This window comes from Saimiri boliviensis, chromosome 11, assembly GCF_048565385.1.
Source record: "Saimiri boliviensis isolate mSaiBol1 chromosome 11, mSaiBol1.pri, whole genome shotgun sequence".
In the NCBI taxonomy this organism is placed as follows: Eukaryota; Metazoa; Chordata; class Mammalia; order Primates; family Cebidae; genus Saimiri; species Saimiri boliviensis.
The window spans coordinates 71,119,579-71,137,311 of NC_133459.1; the positions used below are offsets into that span (position 1 = coordinate 71,119,579).

Below are 17,733 nucleotides of genomic sequence, written 5' to 3' on the forward strand. Positions count from 1 at the left end.
GGTTGTTTTAATTGATTTTTGCCATTGCCTTTGGGTAATTGACCTGAAAACTGAATTCATTATAATGAGTTATATCTGTATAAATATCAAGTAATGTGGTAGTTCATGATTTTTAGATAAGAATATTAGAGAGGAGGCCGGGTGCGGTGGCTCAAGCTTGTAATCCCAGCACTTTGGGAGGCCGAGGCGGGTGGATCACGAGGTCGAGAGATCGAGACCATCCTGGTCAACATGGTGAAACCCCGTCTCTACTAAAAATACAAAAAATTAGCTGGGCATGGTGGCACGTGCCTGTAATCCCAGCTACTCAGGAGGCTGAGGCAGGAGAATTGCCTGAACCCAGGAGGCAGAGGTTGCGGTGAGCCGAGATCGTGCCATTGCACTCCAGCCTGGGTAACAAGAGCGAAACTCCGTCTCAAAAAAAAAAAAAAAAAAAAAAAGAGTATTAGAGAGGAAAATATTAGAAATAATAGATTTTAAGAATATTTTAGTACTCCGTCAATAGAACATTTAAATTTACTTAAATAGAAATTACATTTTAACAAATGCATTTGTAATTTAATATCCATGTTGTTCAGAATGTAGATAGCTATGCCTTGTTTAAATGCATATAAAAATTGCTATTTCACTTTGCTAAAAGAAATATAAAAATGAATTAATATTTATTTAATGCCTATTATTGTCCACTTATTTTAGAGTCTAGTCATTCATTTATTTATTCATCAAGCAAATATATTATGAGCCCTTACAATTTGCTAGAGATTATTATGGATGCTGTGATTGTAGTAATCACTAATATAGATGTTATGGCTTCTGATCCAAGATGGTAGACTGAGCATACACTTGGCTGTTTATGGCAGCAATGTAGCAATGGAGGACAACATCTTACTTGAAAATCCTGGACATAACTAGGTACTAAAATCAGTGTATATTGTGGAGACATCAGATATCACATAAGATTCCACATCCTTCAAAATTGTAGTGAGGCACATCGTTTTACCGAATTAGGACTACATTTAATGGTTTTCCTTGTGGTCAGCTGTGACCATTTTGCAAAACTGGCTAGTGAGGCTGTAAGCCAGCTTCTTAGAAGTGTCCTCATAGTGTACTTCTTTATGATTACTGAAATGTTAGAATTGCCTTAAGGTCAGCTCTTTTCAAATCTCATAGATACGAATTCTTCAGAAGCTCAACTTAGATACTGCACTGCTTTCTCATTCAGACATGATGCTCTCCATACTTCCCTCAGCTTCTTCTCCTGGCCATATACCCAAGAGTTTATGATTGCTCAGGTCCCTTAAGCTTTGTAGGCAACCCTCTTGGTTAGATCCTATTAGAGCAAATGGCTCCATTTGGAAATGATGAAACACATGACCAATACACATATAACTACTGTGGGCTGCATCATTACTGTCCATTCTATTTGCCCTGAATATATAGACAGAATGTTCCAGGCAGAAAGCAGTCTCTTTGTTCATGTGTACCTCTGACTAAAAAGGACACATGCCAAATTCTTCTAAGAATACTTTCAAACAGGTTTGCTCGCTCTTTCTTTTTTCTTTTTCTTTTTATTTTTGTAGAGGAGTGTCATTCTGTAGCCCAGGCTGGAGTGCACTAGCACAAGCTTGGCTCACTGTAACTTCCACCTCCCAGGTTCAAGTGCCTCACCATCACCCCCTGCACCATGGATGAAGCTGGAAGCTGTTATCTTCAGCAAACCAATGCAGGAACAGAAAACCAAATATCACATATTCTCACTTGTAAGTAGGAGCTGAACAATGCAAATACATGGACACTTGATGGCAACAAGATACACTGGAGCCAGCAGAGGGGGTGGTGGGAGGGAGAGTATCAAAAAGATAGATAATAAATGTTGGGTTTAATACCTAGGTGATGGGGTGATTTGTGCAGCAAACCATCATGGCACCCATTTACCTACATAAAAAACCTGTACACCCTGCACATGTATCCCAGAAATTAAAATAAACATTGAAGAAAAGAAAGAAAGAAAAACACATGAAATTTTTAAAAAATTAAGTACATTTTGAAAGAATGAAATATTTTTGTTTTAAAAATTAAGTATTTATAGTATGCTTTAGAATATGCCCTTTGTGACCATTTAAACATAGTGAACACTTTCAGTTTCTAATTTATAAGTGTATGAGGGAGTATTTTTAAAGTTATTTTATGTTCCATGAGATCCAAAAAAAAAATATTTGGTGAGGCTAAGTACTCTCTTAAAAGTAGTAAAAGTGTAAAGATAATATATGTAATATAACTGTAAGGAACACAAAGAGATGGGTTGAGTCAAGCTACATTTTGATCTATTATTATTCTAAAAAGACAATTGGTAATGTCTTAAAGGATCTCAAGAAACAATGACATAAACATATATGCAGCTATGAGGTCATCTCTTAGAAAACATGAACAGTTGAAATAATTCAATGTAATTTTCCTCTGGGGAGTAAGATTGGGTGTTGGGAATTTTGAGGCAAGGTGAAGTTAACTGCTATATAATAAATCCTTTATTGATAGATATTTTAACCATATTTACAAAAATAACCATATTTTGTGTCTCAGTTTGTTTTATACTACTATAACAAAATACCTGTGACTGGATAACTTATAATGAACAGAAATGTATTCCCTCTTAGTTCTGGAGGCTGGAAAGTTCAAGATCTTGGCACTAGTATCTGGCATGGATGCTTCTTACTGCATCCTTATGTGGCAGAAGGTGGAAGGGCAAAAAAGGATAAACTGTGTTCCTGGATGGCAGAAAAATAGAAGAGTGGAATAATCTACTCCAATGTACCCCATTTTACAGCAGCTTTACTTGATACATGAGAGTGAAACTCTCATGACCTATATACTTCTTATCAGGACTTCCCTTCCAACACTGTCTCATTGTGGATTCAGTGTTCAACCAACGAATACTGGGGGACACACTTAGGTTATAGCACTTGGGAAAAATATATATTATTTTTAATTTTAAGGAAGACATTATTCTTTTTTTTTTTTAGTTTTTTTCTTTTTTTTATTGCATTTTAGGTTTTGGGGTACATGTGAAGAACATGCAAGATTGTTGCATAGGTACACACATGGCAGTGTGGTTTGCTGCCTTCCTTCCCCTCACCCCTGTAGTATATTAAGGAAGATATACAATTAAATCAGAAAACTAGAGCATGAAAATAGCTATAATGGGTGACGGACAACGTGGAGGAAATACTAAACTAATATTAATTAGAGAGTCAGGAATGGATGAACAAAGAAAGTGATGCTTAAACTTAAATCTCAACAATAAACATAGTAAGTGAAGTAGATCAGGAAAGAAGAAAATATCAAAAGCACTTATGATTTGATTGAAGTAGACACCTCACAGAAACCAGAGTCAATTTTGCCACTCTGGAGAATAGGACAGGGAGAACTATGGAATAATACAATTATTGGCATAACTGAGATGGAAAATATTACTCAATAGTTGCATAAACATGAGAAAATTTGAGGTTTTTCTCCAGTGCTCTTAAGATGGCACAGAGTTATAACAACTCCTGAGAATGTTTTTAATAGACTGTGGGCTATGATGGATCATAATGAGCAGGACAAGAAAGTAAAGGTGTTTGGAAAGAAGTAAAGAAGTTGAGGAAGTAGGTTCCATAAATCTCTGGATGACTAAAGCAAACTGTTGGTGAATAAGGAAGCTGAGGCTGAAGAATAGGGGTTTCAAATTATTATGTCAAAGAAAAAACAATGTTAGGTAATAACAAGAATCAAGAAGGAGACTAGGTTATAGAGAAGATGAGGCTGAGCAATTGGTATGCTAAAAAGTTGAATCGGTCTTGAATACACCTAAGAATGGTGAGTTTGGGGTGGAGAAGAAAGAAACCAAATTATGAGAAGGAAAGCAAAAATGAACAGAGAGAACAATAAATGTTATCAATGAGAAGCCATAGAGACTGCTGGAGGCCGATGATATGAGCACAGGTTTATAAAAGTAAGGGTCAATGAAATGGAAACGTAAGTGGAAGTGAGAAGGATGATAATTACCCTTCCTACCAACACTTGTCAATTATTTCATTCAACGATTAATTGATTTACTTTTTATTTTTTTGTTTATTCATTTTTCTTTGGTAATTAAGATATGTTCATTAATCACTATGTGCCAAGTTCTCAGGAAAAATTTTAAAGTTAAAGAAATACTCCCTGCTTTGGGTTTTAATAATTTATGATGTCTAAAAAGAGTGATAAATCAGCATTAGTGCTATAACAAAGGTCTTTGCAGAGGGCCCTAGGAAAACAAAGAGGTAAGTTATATGGATATAAAAAAAAAAGCTAGTCATAAAAAGTACAGGGAGGATATTGGGGAGTTGCATTTCAATTGAATATTAAGTAAATTATATAACTTATTATTAATTATTTTATTGACTATTTTACTTGAAAGTTGTATCCTGAGTAGGATTTCACCATGTAAATAGAGAAGGGCATAAGAACATAAGAATTCATTTAGGAAAAGACTTTCAATAAATTTAGAAAATAGCTATTTCAAAACATAGTCTCTGTATTATTAAAAATTATATGTTTGTAAATAAGTAGATCTCAACGTCATCAGAATAGAATTGCTAATAATCACTGAAGTTTAATAAAGCAATGCCTTTTGCTCAGTGCATTGAATTTGGGACCTATATTCATGCCTTTATGGGACCAAGGTGACCTGCAGTTTACTTACCTATAAATTTTTTTTAACTTCTGTATACTTAAGTGTCAAACTTATCTTTGAGTCAAGATGGATATTAACACATTCTCACTAGATCACATTTCTGTATGATAGTCTTTCTTCTTGAGCTCTAATTAAATTCTTTCCTCTTCTTCCATTGTTAAAGTTTTCCAAAGAAAATTTCTTTATCAAGATACTTGTATGCTGATATGTTTAGTCATTTCTTTTAGTTGCATATGAGAAAATTTTAAGCACTCTCTGAAACATTTTCATTCATCCACAAGAAAAAAAATGTACAAGCTGCTTTATTATTTGACAGAATCAGTTGTTCTTAGTCTTATGTGCCAGTTAAAATGTGAAAGCTCTTTCCTAGTATCTTTTTTCCTTAAATCTAGGATTAGCAATTTTAATTTGAACTGTTACATTCATAGACCTTCAACTGGCAGAAGACAGCTGTGGAGTAGATGACAGAAGTTAGTACATTTTTTGCAGATATATTTTAAAGATATTTAACAACTGAATAAAATATTTTTTATGAATAAGAAGACGATTTCTTGCAGTTATTTTTCTGAACTAAAGATATTTTCTCTTTAAATTTTTCAAAAACAAAATATTAATAGCACTAAATATAATTTTCTTTTGGTCCTCACACTCCTAATTGTTAGGTCTGTAATATAATCCAGACAAAACTGAGGTCGGACACCAGAAGGGAGTCTTTCCTGGTCCTGACAGGATGAAGTTAAAAAAAAAAAAAAAAAAAACTGGTAAAAACAAGCAGATGGTGATGAAAGTAATTCCTAGTTTCCCTCATTTCTCATCAGCATAAAAGACTCCCACCAGCACCATGACAGCTTACAAATGCTGTGGCAAGGACCAGGAAGTTATTATCCCTTTCCTTAGCAATGACCCATAAATTATTGCCCTTTTCCTTGAAAGTGCTAAATAACCCACTCCTCAATTTGCATCTTAATTTGCTTGTAATTGAAAGTGGGTGTATGTGGGTGTAAATACAGCTGCCAACAGCCCATAAGTTTTGGACTCTGGGCCCACTGTCTATGAGTTAACCTGTTTCACAAGGAGCAGCACTGTTCAATAAAAGATTGCTATCTAACACCATCAGCTTGCCCTTGAATTCCTTCTTGGTTGAATTCAAAAGCTCTCTGGGGCTAAGTCAGAATTTTGGAACTCACCTGTCAGCATTAAAGCTATAGTCCTTCTACTGCACTAAAACATCATGTATTCAATTATGGATTTAGAGAGTATGTTCTAGGTCTGAAGCTACTATGCTCAGTCAAAATTGATTAGATACGAAGTTTTTGTTAGATCTCTATTAAAAGTTTTAAAGGTTTTTCTTCCTGTTAGATATGGAGAACTTTCTGCCACCTAAGGATTAAACATAAGAGAAAAATTTTATTATATCTGCTAATTTTTAATCGCCATTGATTTACAGGTATTTTATCCAAAATTATTTATAAACTATAATCCTGAACCAACAAATCTCATTTTCAGAAATTAAATCATTGTCAATATCATCTGCATTGTCGTTTTATTGAAACCACCCTTTCAAGTTCCCTTTAAATCCTATATGACCACATGTTCTTTCATTCTCATGCTACTCAAATTTTATATGAAATGTGGTTCTACCTCAGTGCTTTGGCTTAATAAGTTCCCTTTTTCTTTCTACACTCTGCAATACTGTCCTCCTCTATTCCTATCTAAACCCTTCTCCAGCTGGAAAATAACTAATTGCACTTTCTTTAAGTCACGTCCTTGGTAAAGCTTTTCTTGATCCACCCCCACTGCCCTCACCATTAGGCAATATTGATAGTTTCTTGGTTGTTACTCACATAACTAATTTTTACTAATTATGTGAATTAGTCACGTCTATTAGTTAGCTGAGTTAGCATGTTTAATTTATTGTATTTATTACACTCTATAATAGATTAGTGACTGGAGGAACTGGAGATGGTTAGTTAATCTTTCTGAGCCTTAATTCACTCTTCTGTTAAAGAGAAAATTAAGGTTAATAGCTCCCAACTTAAGTTGCTGTGCTAATCAAAATCCTCATCCTAATAGTCATGTAATAATGACTCCATAAAGGCTTTCTCTTATTTCTCATGTGGTTGTGTTGCTTTTGGTCATTACTACTAGTAGTAATATAGTAGTAGTAGTAGTAGTAGTAGTGTGGTAATGTAGTGGTAGTAGTAATGAAGCAGGAGCAGCCCTGAGAAACAGACCTCTTGGACACCAAACTAAGAAGGAAGAGGTTTTATTATGGCTCATATTATTTATTATGAGCAAGGCAACAATTTGTCTAACCACCAAGGTTGCCTAACAAAGAGAAGCTCTGCCTTTATATTAGCTTACACTCTAGATATTACACATGAAAGAATCTTAGGTTCACAACCTTAAAAATTACAAGTGAAAGTGTCTTGGGTTTACATTTTTAGAAATCACATATGAAAGGGTTTTGGGTTTACAGCTTTAGAAATCACATATGAAAAGGTTCTGGTTTCCGGATGGAGGAGTAGGGTGGGGATTTGACCTTTTTTAAGTAAAAACAATGTCTTTCAGAAAGATTTTTCAACAGCATGCCTACTATTTACAGGAAGGTGATTTAGGAGGCGCCAGTTGGCCAGCCTTTTCTTCTATTGAAATGCAGTGCAGAAGTCAAAGGAGAGGTGATCTTAGATGCCTGGGTCTCCTTCCTCACCAATAGTAGTTATAATAGTAGTTTTATGTTCTTAAGGTCAGGGACGGAGTTCTAGTCAGTTTTTTAAAAACCCAGTACCTAATCCAATTCCGATAACACACAGAACTAAAATGGTAATTTTCTTTGAAAATGAGCTACTGAATTCATGATTAACTTGAAACGTATGATGGGTGACTTTCTCAAGGTGATTTCCTACCCTCCAAGTTTTACAGTTATGCTAGGAAACTGGCCTGTGCTGACAAATGATTAAAACACAAAAATAATAGAAAAACTACAGAATAGTAACTACAAATTTCAGCATAAACACCAGTAGGAAATGCCCCCAAATTTTGCTTTGAAAATATGGGAATGATTCAGAGAGGTGGCATGTGCTCTTTAATGCTGCAGAGTAAATATCTCCAGGAATGAGGTATAGGGATTTCCATCTTTTAAACCCAGCATAATTTATGCAACTAATATTTGGGAACCATTAATATAGAAGCAATAGGAAGCTATTTTCAGTTACTCATACCACAGTGTACATCTCCTTGCAAAAAGCTTTATTGAGATAAATTGTAAAATTTAATTGGTGATAAGGTAAAAAACCCAGAAGGCCCAGATGTGAGTATCTACAGAATGGGAAATAAATTAACACCTAGAAAATTACATTACTACCTTCTCTGTTTTGTGTGAAATTGGCTTTCTTAATGACAGATCATGTAATATCATTAGCATCAAATATTTATAAAGCATATTTTAAATTAATTTATGTTTACTATATGACAAAAACAAAAATAAATAAAAATAGGCTGGTCTATTGAAAAATAGTCTCTGAAACACAAGACTGTGAATCCCCAGTGAAAATACAGATCATAAGAAATTTTATTAAGTAGTAATTTATCAGTTGTTTGCAAAATTATTAAGGTAAAGTTGAAATAGGGATGGGGAGTGTCCACAAGTTTCAGAGGCTCTCCTGTTAAGAGATTTAGAACAGGATTAGTGTCACAACCATCATATCATGGGGAGGCTCATAATTAACTGAAAACAAACATAAGATTAAACTATATAAGATATATAATTTTCTAGAAAACTTGTACTTGTGAGTTGGTAATCTTTTCTTGTTAGAAAATAGAACATAGTTCTTAATAAGGATGTTTGCTTAAATTACATGTAAAATAGTCTTAGGTTTGAGTAAGCTTGATAAAGAAAACTGAAGAGGAAATACTCGTTGACCTTTCATTGCACCTTAATACAGGGACACCCAGAAGACAAGAACATTTAAAATAGCAAATACAAAATAGAAGACCTTTTGAGAGCCAAAACAGCCAGAGATTTTCCAATAGCAGACCAGTCAAAACCTTGTGAACAGCTATCTAAAAACAAAGGCTTTAAAGAGAAAAAATAGCTTGGAAAAAGTCTGAGTTAATCTTGAAAAAAATAAAAAAGGAAATATATTAAAAATTTGAAAATTTTTAAATTGTCAGAACACATCCATTTTTCTATAAGTAATCAAATTTTCTTAACTTTTTATTGAAATATAACATATAGTCAGGTATATATAGAAATCATATTAAATAGCTTGAGGAATTTTCATAAGAAATGAAAAAAATCTAGATAGAGAACTCACTAGATGATGAAATCTGCAATTACCAGAATTCTAGAAGTATGCCTTGTACTCCTTTTAAACACCACTCAACAAGGATGATTTTTATTTGTCTTGCATCCAGAAACAAAAATGTGTCGTGAGTCCTATAGAATGAACTCTTTTTGTTCTAATTTCTTTCATGCAATAATATACTTGTAAAATTCAAACATTTCATTGCATACAGTTTTAGTTAATTCCTTTTCATTACTATATAGAATTCCACCATCATATAAAACACCATAATTTATGTGTCCAATCAGCTATTCAGAATCATTGAGTGTTTTCTAGTTTTAGGGTATTACTCCTGGTGCTACCATGACCATTTTGATATGTGTTTGTTGATGAAATGTCTGTTGATGAACATTATTTATATGGTAAATACGCACATAGAATATATTCTGATATATACCTAGGAAAAGAATTGTAGGAATATAGAGTAAGCATATATTCAACTTTGGTGGATACCACCAAATAGTTTCACAAAGTGGTTGAACTATCCATGAAACACTGGAGAGTTCCAGTAGCTCAGTATCCTTGCCTACATTTGGTATTTTCCATAATTTTTAAAATTTTATTTAAAAATTTTAGTGGCTGTTTTCATGCAATTAATTTGCATTTTCTTTATGACTGATACAATTTAGAACATTCTTTATACTTGTTGTTCATTTGGATATGCTATGCTATATTTAAAAACAAAGTCTGTTTTTTGCTATTGAGTGGAGCTGTTTAGGTATCCTGAATATAACTCCTTTGTTAGAAGAAGGTATTGGAACACCTTCTCTCATTCTGTGAACTACATTATACTTTTAGTAGTGTCATGTGATGAACAGAAGTCCTTAATCTTAATATCGTTCATTACACCAATTTTCCATTTATATCATGTCCAAAAGTTTCTTTGTAACCAATCACTCCCCAATCCATCACCTCTGGCAACCACGTTCTGGGGTTTGTGACAATGATTACAATTTCTGTCACTATAGTTTTACCTTTCCAGAATGTCATGTAAACAGGATCATAAAACTTTTAAACTTCTGTATTTTGATTCTTTTGTTTCTCTTTTTCTACTTTTTCTACATGCAACTTTGAAATTCAGTAAGCTATTCATTTTATTTTTATTTTCTTCATTATAATATAAAATTACTGATTTTGATTTCAACTTTTTTGTATATTTTCATTGCTACATTATCCATTTATAAAACTTTGCATATAATGAAGATATTCATTCTTGAGGTAAAATATGGGTATCCTTTTTTTTTATACATGTCTCGTTGAGTACTTAGAATATTGATAAATATATAAATGAAATTCTGGTTTATCTAATGAACTCAACTTTAAACAGTTGGCTTACTGAGTTCTAAAATAAAAAGCCATTTATTTATTTGTTTATTTTAAAGACAGGGTCTTGTTCTTTCACTTAGGCTGGAGTGCAGTGGTGCCAATTATTTCACTGTAACCTTGAACTCCTGGGCTCAAGCAATCCTCCCACCTCAGTTTCCTGAGCAGCTGGGACTACGGGTGTGTGCCACCATTACTGGCTAATTTTGTTTTCTTTTAGGGACAGGGTCTCATTATGTTGCTCAGGCTGGTCTTGAACTACTGGCCCCAAGCAGTCCTCCTACCTTGGCCTCCCAAAGCTCTGGGACTAGAGGCATGAGCCACCAATGCCTGGCTGAAAGGCCATTTAATGATTTGCTTTTATTATGAAATTGATTAATCACAACAGAAGTATTTTCTCTCCCCACTCAAAGAGATACATGTTTTTTTTTTTTTTTCTTTTTGGCCAGTACAGGAATTCAGTGCTAAGTATTGGGTCATAATAGAAGTAGGGAAGGTATTAATTCAGTGCAATATGAGGATCCTGGGACACTGGCTCCTAGTAATCTAGTTATAACTATTAGCGTAAAAGCAAAAAAAAAAAAAAAATCAGTGATGTGAAGAGAGTACCTAAAAGAGCTCCACCAATACAGCTAAGTAGCTGGCAAGTGGTCTGAGTAGCATCGCAATTCCAGGCTTCCTAAGGTGGCAGTATAGAACTGGTAAGACATTCTGCTGTGGCGAAACTATTCTACCATGGAGGATTCACAATTAAAATAGGCAAACAGGAAATACAAGACAGAGGCTAACAAAAGGTTTGTTGTTGTTGTTGTTGTTGTTGTTGTTGTTTTTCTGAGACAGAGTCTTCCTCTGTTGCCCAGGCTGGAGTACAGTGGTGCAATCCCAGCTCACTGCAACCTCCGCCTCCCTGGTTCAGGCAATTCTCCTGCCTTAGCCTGCCGAGTAGCTAGGACTACAGGTGTGTGTCACCACATCAACTAATTTTTGTATTTTTAGTAGAGACTGGATTTCACCATGTTGGCCAGGCTGGTCTCGAACTCCTGACCTCAAGTGATTCACTCACCGTGGCCTCCCAAAGTACTGGAATTACAGGCAAGAGCCACCATGCCTGGCCAGTTTCGGTAATTCTTAAAGCACTCAATGGACAACACTCAAGCAACTCTAAAGACTACAGAGCTCGTGGTTGAATTTCAGATAGCTAAATAGGCAGTTAGGAGTTGTAAGTTTTCTTCTTCTTTTTTTTTTTTTAAAGAATAAAGAAGAGGAAGAAAGAGAAAGAGGAAGAGGGAGAGAGGATGGGGGTATTGCTTTATTGCCCGGGCTAGAATGCAGTCCAAATATGGGTATGCCTGTTATTGTCCTTAATAATGGAGACATGAAAGAAAATGAGGGAAGAGAATAGCAAACAAGGAGCCAACCAAGATTTCTTTTAAACTTCTAAGTTGATATGATGTGGTACTGATAAGAGTGTATATTTTGTATATTTAAAATGGAGAGTTCTATAAATGTTAATTACATTTACTTGTTCCAGATCTGAGTTCAAGTCCTGAATATCGTTGTTAATTTTCTGTCTCATTGATCTGTCTAATATTAATGTTGAAGTCTCCCACTATTATTATTTGGGAGTCTAAGTCTCTTTATAAGTCTTGTCTGTCTGCATATTCCTGTATTGGGTGTGTATATATTTAGGATCTTTAGCTCTTCTTGTTGTTGCATTGATCCTTTTATCATTATATAATGTCCTTCTTTGCTTCTTTTGATCTTTGTTGCTTAATTGTAACTTCTGCTTTTTATTTATTTATTTTAGCTCTCTGTTTGGTTGGTAAATCTTTCTCCATCCCTTGTTTGGAGTCTTTGTGTATCCTTGAATGTGAGATGGATCTGGATGCAGCATACTGATGGGTTTTAGTTTTTTATTCAAATTGCCTGTCTTTGGGTATCCTTACTTATTGAAGTAATATACACTGTTTTTAAAATAACACATCATAGCTATATTGAAAGCTATATGTCTGGTCAATCAAAACTGGCTCTGACCAAAGGGGATAGGCATCAATCAAAACATTATGATAGTATAAATGATGTGATTACTGGTTTTGCCTTTGCATATTTGTACCCATTTATGTCTTATTAGTTTCTAACATATTTACCAATATTTTTAGTCTCAAAACCAGGGAAAATCTTGAATCAAATTAAGAAATATCTTTAGCAGAAGATATTTGCTTCAGATTATTCTACAAAGAAGGGACTAGAGGAGGGGCTCCTAAAAGTTCTATAATCAGTTAGGTGTCACTCATCTCATGTCTGAAAAAAACTCCTCAAAAAAGAAAGGAGGAATGCTCACATGACAGATACGTTAACATACTGTAGATCTTCATGATTTTCAAATTCCATATTTGCAGATTTGCCTAAAGACTAAAATTTTTTGTGACCCCAAAATCAACACTTGAGGCTGCTTTGGTAATTTACATAATGTGAAGTAGAAAAAGAAATTGTGTTGTCAGACAGGCATGTTCCCAGATAAGGTGAAACAGGGCAATGCTCCGCTTTCTTGTTTTAGCTCTCATACTTCAAACAAGGGTCCTTTACACGGTATAGTTAACATTACATTTTTTTTTTCCATTTCTGTGTTCTTTGTTGGTGATCTTCCTATTAAGATGATCCCGAAATTAAAGTGCTGGTTAGTGTCTTTAAGTGTAAGACAGACACATCTCCAACTATCTGATCTTTGATGAACCTGACAAAAACAAGCAGTGGGGAAAGGATTCCCTATTTAATAAAAGGTGTTGGGAAAACTGGCTAGCCATAGGCAGAAAGCTGAAACTGAGTTCATTCCTTACACCTTATACAAAAACTAACTCCAAATGGATTAAACATTTAGATATAAGACCTGAATACTATAAAAACCCTAGCAGAAATCCTAGGCAATATCATTCAGGACATAGGCATGGGCATGGGCAAGGACTTCATGACTAAAACACCGAAAGCATTGGGATAAAAAGCCAAAATAGACAAATGGGACTAATTAAACTTAAAAGTTTCTGCACAGGAAAAGAAACTATCATTAGAGTGAACTGGCAACCAACAGAAGGGGAAAAAATTTGTGTAATCTACCCATCTGACAGAGGGCTAATATCTGGAATCTACAAAGAACTTACACACATTTACAAGAAAAAAACAAACAACCTCATCAAAAAGTGGGCAAAGTACATGAACAGACACTTCTCAAAATAAGACATTTATACGGCCAACAAAAATATGAAGAAAAGTACATGTACCCCAGAACTTAAAGTATAATAAAAAATAAAAAATAAAATATTTAGAATATTATTGAGGATGTACTTTTGGAAGATAAAAACATCAGTTAAACTTAGAGCTTCATAAGTTATGTACACATGTTAAAGTTTATAGCATAATCACTAAAGAAAAAGAAACAGTGAAAACATTGCAAAATTTAACAGGGGAAGTTGGATTTTTAAAAGCAATTGGTCCAAAATAGGCCAAAATTGAACAAAAAACATAGAAAGAGTTATAAATGGTAAGCACCAACAGGATGATAGAAATGCCATATTACTAATCACCATAAGTAAAAAGAGACTAAATTCTCCAGTTAAAGAGAAAAAATTGAAGAAGCATGTAGTAAAACAAAATCTAGCTATATATTGTCTAAAAGAGATATACAAAAAAAAAAAAAGCTCATCATCACTGGTTATTAGAGAAATGCATATCAAAACCACATTGAGATACTATCTCATGCCAGTTAGAATGGCGATCATTAAAAAATCAGGAGACAACAGATTCTAGAGAGGATGTGGGGAAATAGGAACAAATTTACACTGTTGGTGGGAGTGTAAATTAGTTCAACCATTGTGGAAGACAGTGTGACAATTTCTCAAGGATCTAGAAATACAAATATCATTTGACCCATCAATCTCATTACTGGGCATTTACCCAAAGGATTGTAAATTATGCTATTATAAAGACAGTAAAGGTTTGGTTCAGGAACCAGTGATTCAAATGGAAAAAGCAGCAGTGGCAGCAGCAATAAGCAATGCAACCAAACCAAATCCTTCCCACCTTCCTGAGAACATCCAATCATTTCTTATGCTTTTTCTCCTGTGATTTCAGATTTCTATAGCTCCCTTCCTCCTCTGCCCTTAGACCCTTCCGATTGGGCATGGAACTCTGCCTTCACTGAGAGTCCTGCAAGTGATTTCCAAATGGGAGATACTCAGTGGGAGAAGCTGGTGGCCTCAGTTCCTGCTTTGTACTCTGATGATTATAACATATCCCAAGTCATAGAACTGTACAATCTTCCTGATGAGAATGAGATATCCAGCTTTTTTTTTCCCAGTCTGTATGGTATCTCTCACCCACAAAGTACCAGGTAGGAGAACTGGGTTTCTCTCTCGGCGCTTTGCTGGTTCAGCTGTAGGCCTATCTCTCACACAAACCTGGCCCAGTATGACAAGCCAAGGCTTTGAAGCCTAGAGTCTAACAGACAGCCTGGAATTGCAGAAAACCTCCAAATGGTAGAGTTTGAATTTCTCTGACCAGAGTACTAATAAATATGGACCATTTAGAAAAAAAAACAAAACACATGTACTCGTGTGTTTATTGTGGCTCTGTTCACAACAGCAATGACTTGGAACCAACACAAATGCCCATCAGTGATTGTCTGGATAAAGGCACATATACACCATGGAATATATGCAGCTGTAAAAATGATGGATTCATGTCCTTTGCAGGGACATGGATGAACCTGGAAACCATCATTCTCAGCAAACTGACACAAGAACAGAAAACCAAACACCGCATGTTCTCACTCATAAGTGGGTGCTGAACAATGAGAACATAATGACACAGGGAGGGGAACATCACATACCCGGGCGTGTTGGGGGGTGGGGGCTATGGGAGGGATAGCAGGGTATGGGGGTGATAAGGGAGGCATAGCATTAGGAGAAATACCTAATGTAGATGACCATGTGATGGATGCAGCAAAGCCCTATGGCACGTGGATACCTATGTAACAAACCTGCATGTTCCGCACATGTACCCCAGAACTTACTGTATAATTAAAAAAAAAGAAAGCTATAATATTTCTAATGAGGAAAGTATATGTGTTAGATGAACTACATTCAGGCATGAGTTTTAGTGTTACTGATCATGTTCAATCTTAATTAATCAATGGTATATATTTAAAATACATATTTAAACAGAAACACACCAAAAAGCAAAGTTACATATTGATCTGTTGATGCCAGCATTGTGGCAAAGGTTCACAGGAGCTTAATCCTATATTTATTTCTCCTAGGGACAATGATTCAGTATTTGCTAATTCAGTGTTCATGATGACTTTCTAGAAAGTAACTACTGTGAATAATGAGAATCAACTATATTTATAAATATGATTGATTTTTTGAAAACTTAACCAAATGTGTTACAATTTTTAAAAGCAAAATAAATATAATTTTCAGGGAGAAATTTTTTAACAACCATTGAATAATATATTTAATTAATATGTATCATCAATATCACAATATTAATATACTAATATAATGACACCTTTGTGTATAGATGAAAAATTTAAAACTTCATAGTTAGCTGAATGTCACTTTTTTTGGTTACTAATTATCTTTTTGTGCAAGCACCACATAACCATCTATAACTCTTAGGTGATTACAATGATAATAATATCTGCAATATAGATATTTTAAATTATTTATAACTGAAAAATATATGATAAGCAAGTATATACGAAACATAATTTCGATCTAAGAATGTTGTCATTTTTTAAAAGTGGATGATTCATTGATTCATTCCATTAAATTTCAAATACATAACAATAATCGCAGTAGTCAATGAAACTTGTTCTTATTCTGTAAGCACATTTAGTAAACATGATGTAAGATCTTTCTTCATCTTAATGCATCAAAACAAATATGTACTTTAACACTGACTGATTAACAAAAGTATTTACAAATGGCTTTTCATGCAGCTGTCACCATTGTCTTGCATTGTAAGTTTCCTCTTACCCCTGAAATATTTTTGACATTCTAAAAGTATGTTGGTTGGATGATTTACAAACATATTTGTGCCAATAAGACTGTTTTTAAGTTTTAAAATTTACTAATTTTTCAAAATGCATTTGTAATTGGGGTTCAATTAGATTATATAGCTTAAAATACTTTATTTTTTGATATAATCACAATATATGATATGGTGATCCTTTATTACTTGATATTTCTTAGTGCACAGGTCAGAATGTTTGTTTAGAAGTAAATTGTGAACAACAAAAAGTATACTATCTCTACTATCTCTAATTAGATTAATTTTGGTTATTAGGACATTATCAAATACAATAATATCATTATTATATGTATTATTCCAACCTATGAGATAATGGTATCTTTGAAATATTTAAATATTGTTAGAAAAAAACAGAGGTCATCTTTTGTATTGGATAATCAACAAGTCTATTCTAGAATAATACTCAATAATATTTCTTTATTGCATTTAGATCTTTTTCCTAATCATGTTTTTGTTACCTTAAATGTTATATCAATTGTTTATAATTTCATGTTTTACTCTTATTTTCTCAATATGTCAGCCGCCCTTGATAACAAGGGTTTTGGTGTCTGGCAGTTGTGTATTGAAAAATCCACATCTGCTATTTATTTGCTGTGTTTCATTGAGCAAATTGCTTTATATATTAAAAATAATAGCAGAAACTGCTATTATCTTTGCACCAATGTAATAATTGTTTCTATTTCCTCATCTTACTTATCTTACCATATTTTGATTATTTATTCACTTGTCTTCCCTAGACTCTAAGCTTCATAGGGATTGAGAAAAATGCTTGGTTACTTTTGCCCAGTCATGGATTAGCCCCACTTATGCCACAAGTTAACTAACATGCTCATTAGATGGAAATAAAATATAGTGAATGGAAAGTGAAAGACAACAAAAATCAGCTGAGATATTATCTTTCATATGAGAAATAAGACACAATTTGTTATCTCAACAGAATTATTTTTAAAACGTATTTTTTTCAAAAAGTCTTTGATTTGTTAATCTTTCTTAGAAATAACTTTTATCTAACTTTCAGTATGTTATTTAAGAAACTATAGGCATTTTGTAATTTATTGTTTTTATCGTTATTAAATAGAAATATAAATTATTAATCAAAAAATTCAGCTTTCATTTTTAAACTTTACATTTATTTCAAAATTATCAAAAGTAATTTCTTAAGGAAGCATTTTTACTATTCTATTGATGTTCAATTAAAACATAATTCAATTATTTTAATACTTTTATTGAGTGCAGGAAGTAACATGTAGTTTCCTGTGGTAT

At 33.8% G+C, this 17,733-nt stretch overlaps 1 pseudogene; it reads left to right on the top strand.

Annotated features, from left to right (window-relative positions):
* The first annotated feature begins 3,580 nt into the window (after window positions 1–3,580).
* On the top strand, window positions 3,581–14,916 carry LOC101048902 (arginine-fifty homeobox-like; annotated as a pseudogene).
* The last annotated feature ends 2,817 nt before the right edge of the window (window positions 14,917–17,733 follow it).